The sequence below is a fragment of the Urocampus carinirostris genome, chromosome 10, assembly GCF_059441175.1.
Source record: "Urocampus carinirostris isolate Australia breed hairy pipefish chromosome 10, RoL_Ucar_1.0, whole genome shotgun sequence".
NCBI lineage: Eukaryota > Metazoa > Chordata > Actinopteri > Syngnathiformes > Syngnathidae > Urocampus > Urocampus carinirostris.
This window is the reverse complement of record NC_142358.1, coordinates 1478420-1494382: the sequence shown is the minus strand read 5'-3', so window position 1 is coordinate 1494382 and position 15963 is coordinate 1478420. Positions and strand designations below refer to the sequence as shown.

General features: G+C 38.1%; 1 protein-coding gene and 1 pseudogene across 4 annotated transcripts in view; one reads left to right on the top strand and one right to left on the bottom strand.

Annotated features, from left to right (window-relative positions):
* brca2 (BRCA2 DNA repair associated) overlaps window positions 1–15963 on the top strand; it is a 91926-nt gene that overhangs the window by 17253 nt on the left and 58710 nt on the right. The window lies entirely within an intron of this gene.
* Window positions 5380–7222, bottom strand: LOC148357446 (insulin-like growth factor 1 receptor pseudogene; annotated as a pseudogene).

Here is a 15963-nt window from a genome sequence, read left to right as displayed (position 1 = left end):
CGTACGTTGTTCAGAATTTTCCTCACCTCCATAATGGAGTGGTTCTCTCTTTCTATTTCTTGAATGTGGGCGAGGAACACAGACATGAGTTGAGTGCATGTGCCAGTGTCAGGTTAACCCCAACACTTGTAATAAAAACCTGCACTCAAATAAGACACAGAGAACGTGAATATTACTTTCTTACTTGCAAGGAGAGATGACCATAGTCTGCCTATTGCAGTCTCTAGACACTCTGAAAAAGTCTCCTTCTCCTTGCCTTTTTATTGTGTTCAGAACGCCCTGGTTTACATAAGGTCTCTTCTGCTAAAGGGAGGGGGAGTGACGAAATCAGTTGAGACCAGTTCTTTTGTTTGTATAGCAACTTGTGATTTTAGTCTGAGGGTACAAGGGGTCGTTAACTCATGCTGATTATTCCTTTTTATCAGGACGTGAGAGACTTAAAACAGAAGCAATCAATAGTTCCATCCTCATGTCCTGTTTACACTGCAAACACATACACTGACTTGAACATGGGGTTAAAAATACTAAGATAGATTAACGTATGAATAAATATCCCAACATTTCCCTCCTGTTTATTCTATTTGGGTATTTTTCTCATCATTCATCAGTTACTTTCTGTAGGATTTTCAACCATGAAATCATTTTGGTAACACACATAGGTACATTCAGAGGGGAGAGTCATGATCTCTCAGTTCTGGAAAAAAGTCTGTAAAGTGAAGTGATTCACTATCATCATCTTCTCCATAGTTTTCTGGATTTGGGAACAAATATGGTAAATGCATAGAATCATTTCTATCATTATTATCATCGGGGTCAGAATCATGGTGTTTTCCAAGGAATGCATACATTTCTGACATTTCAGTTTTAACAGGTGTTATAGCAGTGGTAATCAGTTTGGTGCATAATATTCTGATACAAGGAATACAACAGCATCCACACAAGGTGAGAATTGCTGTGAAAACAGCAACAGACATTAGGACTGTTGCTGCCAAACATCCATATATATATATATATATATATAGATAGATAACGGCCAAACATCTGTCCAAAACCTTCCCACATAGATGTGTCAACTCCTGAATGGTCTTCATCTTGCTGTTGAGGGACCTAAGGCCTTCTAGAGCCTTAGTGAGGCTTCCATCAGCTGCGGTGTTGTTGGGGATAAATGTGCAACATTGATCACCAAATATAGCACAAACACCTCCTTTTTCCGCTAAGAGCATGTCAACAGCAATCCTGTTCTGAAAAGCCATAAGGGAGGTAGCTGACAACTGTTCATGGACGGCAGAAAAGCCTTGTTCCATGCTGTTGCCCAGTCTTTGCACGTTGTAGTGGATGTAGTTGATTCTATCAACATTTTTATTAACAGTGCACCACCAACAGAGAAGTGATTCAAATCCTGCTGCTATTTGGTCAGCTAACTTATACTAATCAGATACTCCTCTGGGAACTCTGATGCTATCAATGTAGGTAGTCTATCAAATAGCTTATCATCTCCACACCACCACCAGATGTCACTTGGAGACTGAGGTTTGAAGTTGATACCTACAGATTGCACTGAGTGACATTGTTTACAATTTAATTCACCAATTTGTTTGTCTATACCAATTGTATTTTTGCAAGAAAAGTTTTCTGCAGCTACCTTGTTAGAGAACATAGGTTTTTTTTCTGAGGATGTGATAGGATATACTTTGTCCCAAAAAGAACAGTCAGTGGTTGGTAAGATATTGTTCATCACATCCAAGAGACATTTTGCATCCATAGCCGAGGGTACAACCTGTAGTAAGGGCCTTACACCTAGGCACATAATGCAATCTTTTTTAGCTGCCAGGGCAGCCTGTTCAGCCGTTAAAAGCCAATTGTTTTCTATTTTTTAAATACCTGTAGGAATTTTGAACCAATCATCTGTATCCTGTTTGACATAGATTTTGGGTTTGATTTGAGATGTCGACTTTGGTCCTAGTGTAATACCTGGCCAGGTCACAGGAGCGGTGACCTTAGCTGTTGTAACATTTGGACAACAATAGTGTGACACAAGGGTCGGTTGCATGTGGTCTCCACACACAACTCGATAGTTGTCCATTCGCAGCAGCTCCACCAGGATGGGAAGTCCATTTTCCTTCCGCACCGCAAACTTCCACTGACCGGCCGACAGGTTTTGAAGTGACCCTACAGCGCCCTTAAGAGTTGCAGGGTTGGAGCTCTCAGCAGGGAGCATCAAATATGGCTTCAACACTGCCGGGTGCCAAAGCATCTCAGCACCTGTGGGGGTCTTGAAGAAACCTGGGAAACGCCGTCCCAGGTTCCCTCCTGAGAGTTTTTCTTCTTCTCTTTTGCACATTGAGGTTTTCTTCAAATAACAATACAAATGTTGCTATAATTGCTACTACCGATTCGCCTACCGATACCATTCTACCTGTTAACATTCTACCTGCAGATCTGCAATTCCTCCTAACACTTCCAGATTTGTGGACAATCTTCACTGGTTTGAGACGACTGCAAACTATAATTGCAGCCACTTTTGTAGCCAGACTTCCTCTGAAAGTTTTGTTGAGGAACTACAGCTCTACAGTAGGTACCACAATAATAATAATAATAATAATTTCCTTGTATTGTCATTCTGTGTAACAATGTACACAGAACGAAATGTCGATTACACCTGACCCGTTGTAGCGAGCCGATGCAGCCGCAGCCAACAGAGGGCGCCGCCAACCACTTTTTAAGTCTTAGGAATGACTCGGCCGAGGCGCGAATCACCGACCTCCCAGTCTCAAAGCGGGCGCCTTACCATCTAGGCTACTGAGCTGGTGCTATTACAATGACGCAAATGAAGACGGTTAGGGTGTATGCTAAGCTAGAAATAGTTATTTTAGTCATAATTAACCACTTTCTTACAATGTGTCAAATTAACCAATTTGTTTGTTCGTTATGCTTTTTATCAGGACCCAATCTCCTGGTTAACTACAGTGAGACCTCGCTTCTTCATGGTTCGACGTTCGCGGGTTCAGAGCTTCGCGGTCTGTAATGTTAAAAAAAAAATCTTTTTTGAATGGGCCTCGCTACTTTTTGCAGGAATATATATATATATATATATATATATATATATATATATATTTTTTTTTTAAGGTGCGTCGCTACTTTGCGGATTTTCACTTATTGCGGATGGTTTTGGTCCCCATTGACCGCGATAACCGAGGTCTTACTGTAACTTGCTTTCCTGTGGAGACATAGAAAGTGTATCATCGTATCGAATGGTAATCTGTAAGGTCTACCAAATATTTACTCCATATGGTGTTAGCCCATTTGTACTGGTGATGTTAATATACATTTTTACTAATTCTAGACATTTAGTCCATGGTCTTTTGGTTTCTTCCATTCACTTCCTAAGTCTGTTTTTATAGTTCCATTCATCCTTTCCACCAACCCTGCTCTTTGTGGGTGATAAGCACAGTGATGTTTTAGGTTTATATGAAATGCCTGGCCTATTTTAGTTATCATTTGATTTACAAAATGTTGAACCATTATCACTATAGATCTTTTCTGGAATCCCATAATGTGGAATTATGTCTTGACATAATGCTTTAACTACTGTTAGTGCATCTGGGTGTTTTGTAGGAAAAAGCTCTATCCATTTTGAGAATTAATCTATTATCACTAAACAGAAGTTTTTCCCCTTCACTATTGTAAGTTCTATAAAGTCCATATGTATGTGTTGGAATGGATAATCTGGTTTTGGAAACTTTCCTCTCTTTGGTCTTAGATTACCCTCAGCATTTTGCTTTGCACATATCAAACATGTTCTACAATTTTTTTTTGAATAGGAGTTAAAAGCGTAGTTTATCAATCTCACCATCCCCCCTGTTGAGACATGTTTCATGTGACATGTGTCTTCCCATGGCTCAATATTGCTGCCCCTTTTTTATAGATTTTTTGGTAGGATTGGTTTATCTTCTGGTCATTTATAGATTCCATATTTTATGTGTGCTCATTTTCTTTTCCAGAGTTCTTGCTCTGTTTTAGGTGATTAATGTTGCATTTCTTGTAGTATTTATCCTTTTAAGGCATTTTCTGCTAGACTTAGAACGGTTATTTCTTCTCGTGCAGCATGTTTTGCTATTTTGTCTTTAGTTAATGCTTCTGCCTTTAAAACTTTATCATCTGTTACTACAGCATAGCCTGTCCTCCTTTTTCCTGTTTCATATTCCTTTCCTATGAAACATTACTTTCTCTGTTATTGTAGCCTCTTTTTATTTTTGTTCACGCTCTGTTTCCTTTTTTTCTTTTTTCTTTCAGTTAAAGGACCATGTAGATATAATTTTTATCCATGCCGTTATATTTTTAAATTATCATGATCTGTCTCAAGATAATTTATCTGCTATTTTTAAATTCCTACGATCCTACCTACTCAGGATCAATCAGTTTCTCGTTATCTTCTGAAAACACTCCTTCCATAGAAATTGTTTCGTTTTAATTTAACCAAGCAATAAGACAGCATTTGTTACGTATTTATTAATTTGTTAATTGTAACACGCTCATACTTAGAAAATTAAGTGTGGCTTATTTCACCTTCTCTTGAAGGACTTTTAATCAGTTGTCCTTCTAGAGGATTTTGTCTTGGGGCTAAACTTATCAAAATCCCAAACCATCATTCTATTTATGACATAAAAAAAAAAAACTCAAAAATGCCAAATGGAACTCAACGTCAAAACTTGTCATTTCCTCTCTCTTCAATCATAATCAACTATCTTTTCTCATTGATTCAATATAAAACAACGCATACTTATCACTAATAAATTGCCTTACAACTCTCATTGTATAATAACCATAATCTTTGGTTTGCAATAGTCTTTGCTCTGTGCAGCCCCTCTAGATCATTTGTGATGAAGAGCTATATAAATAAACATGACTTTTAATATTAATACTATTAATACTTGTGTCAGGTTTAACCCAACAGATGTACAAAACCTATATACAAAAAGACACAAAGAATCGTGAGTATAACTTACTTGCAAGGAGAAATATCCATAGTCTACCCTAAGGCAGTCTGCTGGATACTCTGAAATATTCTTATGCTCCTTGTCTTTTTATTGTGTTCGGAAGGCCCTAATTTACATAAGGTCTCCTCTGCTAAGGGAAGGGGAGTAACAAAACAAACAGTTGAGACCTGTTTATACGATAACATGTTATCTATAGCAAACAAAACTAGGTGGGCCTGCGGTCAGAGAAGTCCCTTATCTCGCCGCAGATAAGGTGTTATCCTGTTTCCTCCTTCTTCAAACACAAGCAAGAAAAGCGCATTGTATGCAAAGAAGCTTGTGCAATAGTAGAATAACATCTTTAGAGTTTAAATCCATCATTTCCCTCCTGTTTATTCACTTTGCACTATTTCTCTTTGTCATCCAATAACTTCTTCTCTCGATTTTCAGTTACAGAATCATGTTATAGTACTCATGTTACACTTAGAGGTTAAACTTTGTCGTCTGATTCACCGTAGTCAAAAACTTCTGAAAAAAGATCTGGAAAATGTAAGGAAGTGGCATTTGCCAGGCCAAAAAGGTCCCGGCGACGACGATCTTGAGGTCTTTGCAAAAAAAATGGCGTTGTGGAGGAAGTTCTCAAAGAGCTTGAGAAAGACGCGGTCATCCTTCTCCCGGTCCTTCTCCTCTGGGGTCTTTGGGCAAACGCAGCAAGGACCCTTCTTGGCCCCGGACAATTCCGACTTGGTGGGCTTGCTGATCTCCTCCATGTCGCTAAATCCCGTGGCAGGGATCCGGATCGGGATCTTCAGCTCTTTGGAGTAGTAATTGTGCAGGTATAGCTCTCGGTCTTCTGGCTGCCGCTGCCATCTGACGAGGTAGTAAGTTAGGTTGCCGTTGGGAAAAAAAGGCGGCGACCATTTGACCAGCAGCTTCATGGATGAATTTGCGTAGGCACGGGGTTCTTTGGGCACGGTCGGCAATGACGGACGAGTTCGAATTCAAATAATGTCACTCTTTGCACCAGGAATGTGCTTGTCCTCCACCCGCAGGGTAATGGCCTTGACAAAAATGGCATACTGGGTCCAGGGTTTGAGGTGGTGAATGGCGACTTTGGGGTCCGTATTATTATCCTTCGGAAGATCCACGTCCACCATGTGCCAGCTGTTGGAACCGCAGCCGTCCTGGCCGTCGAATTCGGTGATGTTCTTGAGAAGGGGCCTCCTTGTAGTAGACCATAAAGCTGATAAGGCCTTTGTAATCCCGTGGATGGTAGCGCTCCCACATCAGGCGGATGGCATAGCTGGACGTGCTGTTGGACAAAATCCTGAGGACGTGGCTCACACAACTGGCTCTTTCGCCGTTATTGCGAAAGTCGCCTTCCTGGGGCTTTTCCGTGACGCTGGTTTTCTCCCACATGGTGTGGATCTCAGACATGCAGAGTTTGGTATTGAGGCGGAAGAAGAGGCGTCCCGCACGGATGGTTAGGTTGTGCTGAGTCCAGTCCCAGAGGTTGTGAAGGTGCTGGATGTTGATGTCCAGATTGCCGGCGATGACGGTGCAGTCCTTGAGGGACTGAGCGGCGTTCACCGAGTCGATGACGGAGGTGGAGCAGATTTTGTCGCATAGGCTGTTGCAGGCGCTGCACAGCATCCGATTACTCTCGTTGGTGCGGACCCGGAGGGGCAGTCGGGCATGCACTCGCCCTCGTGGATGACGAAGTGAACGTCGCTGGGCAGGTGAACTTGTGAGCAAAGGTCCATGGTGATGCAGCGCCAGCCCTCGAACTTGAAAGTGCCGGGCGGGCAGTCGGGCACGCAGCGGCCTTCGTGGTAATAATGCAGGCAGGCGGCGCATGCCGTGTCGCTGTTTGCGTGCGTGCAGCTGCCCAGACATTGACGGTGGCAGCATTCGCCTTTTTCGGTGCAGGCGTGCTTGCAACGGCTGGGACACATTAATCGTTGTCCATTCGCAGCAGCTCCACCAGGATGGAAAGTTCTTTTTCCTACCACACTGCAGCACGGTTGTATGCCGCAAACTTCCAGTGAGAGGTTTTGAAGTGACCCTGCAGCGCCCTCCAGAGTTGCAGGGTTGGAGCTCTCAGCAAGGAGTGTCAAATATGGCTTCACCACTGCCGGGTGCAAAAGCATCTCAGCGCCCGTGGGGTTCTTGGAGAAACCTGGGGAACGCCATCCCAGTTGTCTTCCCGAGAGTTCTTTTACTTTTTCTTCTTCTCTTTTGCACATTAAGGTTTTCTTCAAATAACAATAATAACGTTGCTATAATTGCTACTATCAATTCGCCTACCGCTACCATTCTACCTGTTATCATTCTACCTGCAGATCTGCAATTCCTCCTAACACTTCCAGAGTTGTGGACAATCTTCACTGGTTTGAGACGACTGCAAACTATAATTGCAGCCCCCTTTGTAGCCAGACTTCCTCTGAAAGTTTTGTTGAGGAATAACAGCTCTCCAGTAGGTACCACAGTGCTATTACAATGACGCAACTAAGAACAATCAAAGCGTATGCTAAAATAGAAACATTGAAACAGTTATTTTACTCATGCTTAATTACTTTCTTACAGTGTGTCAAATGAGCTCATGTGTTTTTCTGCAATCTTTACTGCTTTTTATCAGGACCCAATCACCTGGTTCAACTAATTGGCTTTCCTATGGAGACATAAAAAGTGTATCATCGTTATCATTACGATCCGCCAGTTGCTTCTGGTGCTGCAACATTTTTCTCATGTAATCAACCAGAGTACTTTCATCATCAGTTTCCCACATATTTTTAAATAATGGTAATTCACCAAATATTACTTCATATGGTGTTAGCACATTTGTACTGATGATGTTAATATACAGTTTTACTAATTCTAGACATTTAGTCCATGGTCTTTTGGTTTTTTCCATACACTTCCTAAGTCTGTTTTTTTATAGTTCCATTCTTTTATTTCCACTAACCCTGCACTTTATGGGTGATAAGCACAGTGATCTTTTAGGTCTATATGAAATGCCTATTTTAGTTAATTTTTTTGATTTACAAAATGTGAACCATTATCACTATAGATCTTTTCTGGAATCCCATAACATGGAATTATGTCTTGGCATAATGCTTTAGCTACTGTTAGCGCATCTGGGTGTTTTGTAGGAAAAAGCTCTATCGATTTTGAGAATGAACCTATTATCATTAAACATAACTTTTTCCCTTCACTATTGTTAAGTTCTATAAAGTCCATAAAAGGTGATTAATTACAGTTCCCTATCTTTGGAAACTGTCCTCTCTTTGGTCTTAGATTACCCTGAGCATTGTGCTTTGCACATATCAAACATGTTCTACAATTTTTTATTTTATTATTATTATTATTATTATTATTTTTTTAATAGGAGTTAAAACCATAGGTTTATCAATATCTGGTTTATCAATCCTACTATCCCTCCTGTTGAGACATGTATTCCCTTGTCTCAATATTTCTGCCCATTTGTATAGATTTTTTGGTAGGATTGGTTTATCTTCTTGTCATTTACAGATTCCATCTTTTAGGTGTGCTCCTTTTCTTTTCCAGAGTTCTTGCTCTGGTTTAGGCGATTGTTGTTGCATTTCTTGTAGTATTTTGTTTTTTTAAGGCATTTTCTTAGAACTGTTATTTCTCGTTGTGCAGCTTGTTTTGCTATTGTATCTGCAAATGCATTGCCCTTTGAAACTGGGTTTGTTTCTGGTGTGTGGGCCACACATTTACATATAGCTAACTGTTTTGGCAGCTGCACTGCTTGTAATAGTTCTGTTAGCAGTTTTGCATGTGTCACTGGTTTTCCTGTTGATGTTATCATACCTCTATTTTTCCAGTGTTGTGCAAACGTGTGAGTTGTTGCATAGGCATACTGGCTATCTGTGTATATTGTTCCTATCTTATCTTTCATAAGTTTGCAGGATTCTGAAAGGATCACTAATTCTGCAGCTTGAGCTGAACAATGTTGAGTTAATGCTTCTGCCTTTAATACTTTATCATGTGTTACTACAGCATAGCCTGTCCTCCTTTTTCCTGTTTCATCTGTCTTTCCTATGAAACAATACTTTGTCTGTTATTTTAGCCTCTTTTTCTTTTTGTTCACGTTTTGTTTTCTTTTTTCTTTTAGTTAAATGACTATGTAGACATTATTTTTTATCCATGCAGATATATTTTTAAATTCTCATAATCTGTCTCAAGATAATTAATCTGCTATTTTTAAATTCCTATGATCCTACCTACTCAGGCTCAATCAGTTTCTCGTTATCTTCTGAAAACACTCCTTCCATAGAAATTGTTTCTTTTTAACTATAAGTCAGCATTTGTTACGTATTTATTAATCATTTGTTAATTGTAACATGCTTATACTTAAAAATTAAGCGTGGCTTATTTCACCTTCTCTTGAAGGACTTTTTATCAGTTGTCCTCCTAGGGGATCTTGTTCTTGGCGCTAAACTCATCAAAATTCCAAACCATCACACTGTCTAAACATCAAAAATCTCAAAAATGCCAAATGGAACTCAACGTCAAATCTTTTTTAATTGCCATTTCCTCTCTCTTCAATCATAATCAACTATCTTTTCTCATTGATTCAATATAAAACAACATATACTTGTCACTAATAAATTGCCTTATCAACTCGCATTGTATTATATTATATTATTATCATAATCTTCGGTTTGCAATAGTCTTTTCTCTTTGCAGCCCCTTAATATCCTTAGAGATTAAGAGCTATACAAATAAACATGACCTTATCTGAATTAATACTTAATACTGTGTGTATTTTTTTTTTTTCCTTTTAAAAACAAAGCACATTTCATTTAGAGATTAAAACAGAAAATTTAATTTCCAATCTCACGATTTCTTTTTCTGTGTTAATAAGTCGTTATTTTCAAACTCATTTCAAAATTTTGATTATTTGAAATGACTCAGATTTCCTGCTCTTTAGTATGCAATATTCTTTTTCTTTCCCTGGTTCTACTAATATATCATCTACATAAGTTAATAGTTCGCTCTTATTTAGAGGCTCGAAACTTACTTGAGAGTAAATTCTTGGACTTTCACAATACCCTTGAGGTAATCTGGTGTAGGTATATATTTTCCCTTTAAACGTAAATGCAAACCAAAATTGATTGTCTTTATGCACTGGTACTGAGAAGAATGCGTTGCTTATATCTACCACTGTGAAATATTTTGCCTTTGGGTTCAGAGAGTTCAATAGCGTGTGTGGATCTGCCACACACGGGGACCTCTGGATCACTGCGTTATTTACAGCTATCAAATCCTGAACCATTCTCCACCCTGAAGATGGGGGTGCCTTCTTTACAGGAAATATCGGTGTGTTTACGGGCGACTCAGCACATTCTATTAGTACTCCCGCCTTCTTTAGATCTTCTATTATTGGTTTTATTCGTTCCATTGCATCTGGTCTTAAAGGATATTGTTTTATTCTGGGCCGATGTTCTGTTTTGGGTCTTATTATTATAGGTTGTGCTCCTTTTACTAGTCCTACATCTGTGGGTCCCTGGGACCATAGTTTATTAGGAATTTGTTTTAATAGCTCCTGCTGTTCCTTAGTAAAGTAAATGTGTCATTCCTTCTTTTTTTTTTTTCAGATGTACTCCTGAGTTTACTATTATAGTCCAGAATAATGACTTTCTGGATAGTCCAGTAGAATCGCTGAACCATGTGTTAACGCCTGTTGCTACCCAATACCGTACATTTTCTCCTCTGTAATATTATTTGTGTATAAATATTGTGGTATTTCTTTCTTCTTCTTCTAAAGCAAAACAACATATTATGTCCATACTTATTAGTATTTAATTAGATATTCATCCCCTTGCAATAATTTTCTTTTATATTTGTAGCTTTTCTATAAAAGTAATGTTGTAAATGGTCTGCATTTATACAGCGCTTTTCAAGTCAACGAAGACTTCCAAAAGCACTCTATAATGTGCTTCACTCTCACCCATTTGCTTTTTTAGTCATCTAGACTTAACACAATTCAATGTTGAAAAAGTAAAGTTATTTGTCCCAATCTATGGTATTACGGTTAGTCTCACTTAATTTTCAACCAATTATCTTTTTTGATATTTAATTAACTTTCCCCTTTATGTTTCTTTCTTTTTTTTTTTTTTTTTTTTGTATGCTCCTTTTCTTAATATTTATTTTCTTTTCCCTTTATACCTTCTTTTACTTACTCTTATCTTTCTGTATTTGTAACTTCCCAACCTGTTCTGCCAACAATCCATTCTCAACATAACATTCCTTCCTTACACGCCCTCTCACAATAGCTTTTTAGCTCACTAGTTTAATGCGAAAATGACGTTTAATCATCTCACTTAATTTTAATTTTTTCCTTCAAACCAATTAAATCTACTATTTTAGCTTCACTTATTTAATGTGAAAATCACATATATTGATGTGCAACAAGTTATATTACTCATTTGTATTCCACTCAATACATTTTTCCTCCATATTCATTGAAAATAAATTATTTATTAACGCTTTTTAAATACTTTTTGTATAAAATGCCTTTATCTCAAATTAATTTATTCCAATTCACTCAAATAGATTTTTTCCTAGTCTTCCCGGTCCTTATTTTACCAATTTTTGTACTGAAAACAGGAATATCTTATCTTTTTCTGTATTATTCTGTCATTATCTTGAATTAACGCATCTAAAATAACTCAGTCATTTTTTTTTCCTAAATTTCTCAGTTTTTAATTTATCGATTTTCAACTAAAAAATTCGGACCGCAAGAAAATCTCCAGAACCATCTGTGGCCCCCGGTGCCTGTGTTAAACACCCTTATGGTGAACACCTATTCCTCAAAAAATCTACTTTTTCCAACTCCTTTAATCTGTTCTATCAATTCTTCTTAAATATCACTCTTTAAACAATCTCAGCTCTTTTGAAAACGTACTTTTTTTAGCGTTTAGCTTTCTTTTTGACAAGTAAGACAGACAAACATATAACATAAGACATACACAGGGCCCAAACAATCAAACTTCTAATAAATTTAACAAAATTTGGTGATATAGGTTTCTTATTTTTTCTTTATACAGTATGTTTTCTAAGTTTAAAACCTGTTCTTCAAATTTCTCATGGCGAGTTTTGAAAAGATATTCTTCCTCTTCCTCATTTTTATCCTTTAGCTTTATCTCTATCTCAAATTTCATTTCAGGCTTTGGTCCTGGTTCCGGGCCTAGTCATGCACTCTGATGGTCTTGTGGGGAAGAGTTGCCTCTGCAATTTATAGCAATATGCCCTTCCTTCCCACAATACCAACAGGTTCTAGGTTTATTGCTTGCACGTGATCCAAAACCTCTGCCTCTACCTCTAGATTGTTGAAAGAACACTGTGGTTCCTTCATCTTCTTGGTAGAAAATTGTTGATGGCTTCTTCTCCCCTTTCTTACTTTTGATCACTTTCTCAGCATGGAGGGCATGATTTATGTATTCTGCAAGTGTTCCTCCATTCATGCTTATATAGTGGCGATTTACCCATCCACTAATCTCTGGTAAGGAGCCTGAGTGCAATGCATTTTTTAATTGTCGTTTATAGGGGCCCTCGTCAGCTCCATCACCAGGTTCTAACCCACTATGTGCCCTAAACACCTTTTCCATTCTTACTCTGTATTCATCAAATGGCTCATCTGGTTTTTGTTTACATCTCCCTATTTCAGTGTAATTTGCTCTTTTCCTGTATTTAGTTCTGATTCTTTCTAGGAGAGGGGTCACCTGTTGTGTCAATCGTTCAGATTCGGGTGCAAGTATCACGGGAGGGTTAGCGTCATTAGTTGGAGAGTATGCTTCTTTTACGTGGAACCAATCTGGCCCTAATTGTGTCATCCAAACTTGCTGTACTTCCATTCCGTTTAGATGATAAGATCGCCTTAGATTTTCTATCTGCGTTATGAATTCCTCTACATCCTCTCTCTCCTGTCTTGGCCTCCTTTCACCTTCCTCTCGCTGTCCTGCTATTTTTATCCAGACTTGTGTCTGTTCATAACCTTCTTTTCTCATCTTATTATTTTTCTGTTTGCATTTGTTTCTTATTTTTTGTTGCAGTTCTCTAATGCCTGCTGTGGACAACTTCCCATTAAAGTTATATTGTTTTATCCAGTAACATAGGGGTTCTATTGCTGAGGAATCTTCCTTTTCAATAACTTTCCAGTCTTTGCACGAAAAATCTTCTAAAAGCTTCTGTTTTGCTTTACTTTGCCCCTTTCCCATTTTTAGAACTAAATTTGGACTCAGTGGTTTTTAATACCTAGTGTATTCTAACACTGAGTTTCTCTTTCAACAGGATGGTGATAAATAACCTTTTGTGGTAAAACTCACTTCAACCTATGCAGGTGGAATTTTCTTGCATACATGCATCCACAAAGGCTCACCATTTATTCCCTGTTGCTTTGGTATAAAATACAATTACCTAGTGGTAATAGTATTTTCTTTCACACTCACTTTCACTCTTTTTGAAGAACAAAGAACTTCCCTTGAGTTCTTTTTAAACAGAGAGGAACCCTTGCCCTTTTACTTAGAGGAACCCTTGCCCTCTTACTTAAAGAACTTCCCTTGAGTTCTTTTTGAAACGGAGAGGAACCCTTTCCCTCTTACTTAAGACTTCACTGTGTCTTAAGTCTCACTGGCCACGTTTCTCTTTTACCTAATAGTGCCTAGGATTGTTAGGATTTATTTTCTTAACTCTGTTTTGAATTCTTCACACTCATACCCTTTTACTTTAGTCACATGCATTCCTTTTTAAAATAAAAGTTTTACTCACAGTTCTCTGAGTCCTTGGACTTTCCGTCAACCTTCGGATCCCAACTTGTAAGGAAAAGGACCAGTCCCGAAAAGGGTCTTAATGCTGTGGCCACAGACTTGCCTGGATCTTTACTCACACGCTGGGATCGTCAGGTATCTTGGAATCCGGCTCTCGAAGGACCAAATAAATGTCAGGTTTAACCCAACAGATGTACAAAACCTATATACAAAAAGACACAAAGAATCGTGAGTATAACTTACTTGCAAGGAGAAATATCCATAGTCTACCCTAAGGCAGTCTGCTGGATACTCTGAAATATTCTTATGCTCCTTGTCTTTTTATTGTGTTCGGAAGGCCCTAATTTACATAAGGTCTCCTCTGCTAAGGGAAGGGGAGTAACAAAACAAACAGTTGAGACCTGTTTATACGATAACATGTTATCTATAGCAAACAAAACTAGGTGGGCCTGCGGTCAGAGAAGTCCCTTATCTCGCCGCAGATAAGGTGTTATCCTGTTTCCTCCTTCTTCAAACACAAGCAAGAAAGGCGCATTGTATGCAAAGAAGCTTGTGCAATAGTAGAATAACATCTTTAGAGTTTAAATCCATCAACTTGTGTGCAATGTTCTTTTACTTTTTCTGATGCTACAAATATGTCATCTACCTAAGTAGTTGGCTTTTATTTGGAGGCTTGAAGGTAGACAGACTTGATGCAATTACTTGAAAGTAAACTGTTGGACTTTCACAATACCATTGAGGTAATCTGGTTTAGGTATACATTTTCCCTTTAAACGTAAATGCAAACCAGATTTGACTGTCTTTATGCACTGGTACTGAGAAGAATGTGTTGCTTATATCTACCACTGTGAAATGCTTGGCCTTTGGGTTCATAGAGTTCAATAGCGTGTGTGCATCCGTCACACGGGTGACCTTTGGATCACTGCATTATTTACTGCTATCAAATCTTGAATCATTCTCCATCCATTGATGGGGGTGCCTTATTTACAGGAACTCTCTCTAGGCCTGTTTTGTACTTAGGGTCAGGACTTTTGGTATACCACATGGTGACATGCAACTCATCTGGTGACATTTGATCTTGTACCTGTGTCACTGCTCCCTTTCCTTCATCCATAAGATGTGCTCCTACTGTAATTCGTGAGTCCTGTTTCTTTACACATTCCAAAAGGACATCATCTGTTTTTTAGTAACTCTTATCCTTTTTTTTTTACATTTTATTTTATTTATTTTTTTAACTTCCCTACCTGCTCTGCAACAATCCGTTCTCAGAATATCATTCCTTCCTTATGCGCGCTCTCTCACACTAGCTCTTTATTTTCTTCCTCTTAACCGCTAGCCTTCTGAAATTATTACCAAAACTCATCTAGATTTAACTCAATTTAATGTCGAAAAATGCAATTATTCATCCCAGTTGACGCCATTAAAGTTGAATTCATTTAATATTTTTTTCTTTCAAACCAATTAAATCTACTATTTTAGCTTCACCTATTTAATGTGAAAATGACGTGTATATTGATCCGCAACGAGTTATTACTCATTTGTATTCCAATCAATACATTTTTTCCATTTTCATTGAAAAGAAAGCATTTATTAACAATTTTTAATATTTTTGTATGAAAATGCCTTTATCTCAAATTAATCTATTCCAATTCACTCAATTAGATTTTTCCAAGTCTTCCCAGTCCTTATTTTACCATTTTTTTGAACTGAAAACAGGAATATTTTATCTTTTTCTGTATTGTTCTGGCATTATCTTGAATTAAAGCATCTATAATAACTCACTCATATTTTCCTAAATTTCTCACTTTTTAAGTTATCGATCTTCAACTGAAAAAATTCAGACCGCAAGAAAATTTCCGGAACCATTTGTGGCCCCAGGTGCCCATGTTGAACACGAATTTCTCAAAAATCCACTTTTGTTTCCACCCCTTTTCATCTGTTCTATCAATTCTTCGTAAATATAACTTTTTAAACCATCTCAGCTCTTTTGTAAATGTACTTTTGACGTTTAAAAACAATTTTCTGAGTTGTTTTTTTTCTTTCTTTTTGATGAGTAAAACAGACAAACGCATAACAAATAAGACATACACAGGGCCGGATCAAACTTCTAATTAATTTAACAAAATTTGGTGATTTAGGTTTCTTATTTTTTGCTGCAGTTCTCTAATGCCTGCTGTAGACAACTTCTCATT